The following is a 1567-nucleotide window of genomic DNA, read 5'->3' as shown; positions in this document are numbered from 1 at the left end:
ACAGTGTTTTCTACTGTGGCAGAAAAGCTACTTTTCCAGGACTCCTTGAGTTGCTGAACACTGGAAATCCCAGGAAAGCTGATGAATGGTTTCTTACTGGAAGAACAGGAAATGATAAAATGCTTCCCAAAATGAAGGTCTTCCATTCCATGAAACATGCTACAAACTTCATTAACAAATAAACCCAAGGAAAATAATGTTTCTCCGTCTCAGTTTCTCTCTCTGCCTTTCTCTTTTTTCACATACACTTTTTTTTATCTCATCACATACATACATGCTTAAATCTGATTTTAAGACAGTTTGTTCTAGTGATAATGTAAGCAGCACCATGCATCCATGGCAAGACAGACTATTTTCCCCTCTGAAGTGCAACTCCAGCTGAAATATTTGCACTGGCTGGTTCACAAAAAATTCTGACTTCCTTTTGTACGCAAAACTACTTAGTTTGATATAATACTTTTTTAACAGGAAAGATATTCTGAGTGTTTACTAAATGTTCACACACTAAATTCAGTGTAAATTTACCATTTCTGCATGAGTTCACAAAATATATTTATTCCTAGAAGCAACCAAAGATGTACTTGAACTGTTTCACTGTGTTTCACCTCAGGTCTGCAAACTCAAAAAAACAAAAAAAACCCAAAAAAACAAAAACAAAGATAAATTTAAAAAAAAAATAAAACAAAACTCACGTAAAAAAATCACAAAAATATAGATCAAAAAAAAAAAGAAAAAGAAAAACCCAAACTCAAAACCCATGATTATTATATAATTAAAAAGACAAAAAACCCCATCAAAAACTTCCTGTTCATCTTATTGTACACTTGACAACCAAATTAATCTATTCAGATTCCATTTCAGAAAGTTTTTCATTAACCATAGAAGCAGCATTTCCAGAGTACTATTTTACACACTGCTATCATCTTGCTTCCAGTACTATAATTCATAAAACAAAAGAAAAAGCTGCAGAGAATATTAATGCCTTTTTTCTTTACATTACTGCTGACATTGTGTATTAATAGGAAGCAAATTACAAAGAAAGAAAAAATAATAATTTTTGAAATGGAAATTATTCAAAGTATTCAAATCATTTGTGTTTGGAGCCCTAAAAATAACTTACAGTGGAGAGAAAGGGCAGTTCAGTTGACTGATAAATATTTGGGGACAAAATCTATTTTTCAAAGCAGGTTACAAATATGAGGAATAATTAGGCAGTAGAGATCCTGTGGCTGAGCAAGGAAATCATAAGTCTAGAAAGCTTGAAAACAACATTATTTCAATTCCCCTTACAATAGGACTGTATGACTTATAAGTTTCCAGAAGTAAGATTAATAATCTCTTAGCTGTCAGGCTATAAATAACATGAAGGCATGGAGCTAAGGAAGAAGTAGCAGGCATGAAGGAGAGTGCAGAGGGGGTGCCAGACATGGAGAGGATGGATGGGTGGATGGATGGATGGATGGATGGATGGATGGATGGATGGATGGATGGATGGATAGGTGGGTGGGTGGATTGCTAACTGGGGCTTCTCTCCTTCAGTCTAAACCTGCCTCCCTTCTAGGACCAC

This window comes from Corvus hawaiiensis, chromosome 5 (assembly GCF_020740725.1).
Source record: "Corvus hawaiiensis isolate bCorHaw1 chromosome 5, bCorHaw1.pri.cur, whole genome shotgun sequence".
Taxonomy (NCBI): Eukaryota; Metazoa; Chordata; class Aves; order Passeriformes; family Corvidae; genus Corvus; species Corvus hawaiiensis.
This window is presented reverse-complemented; position numbering follows the sequence as displayed.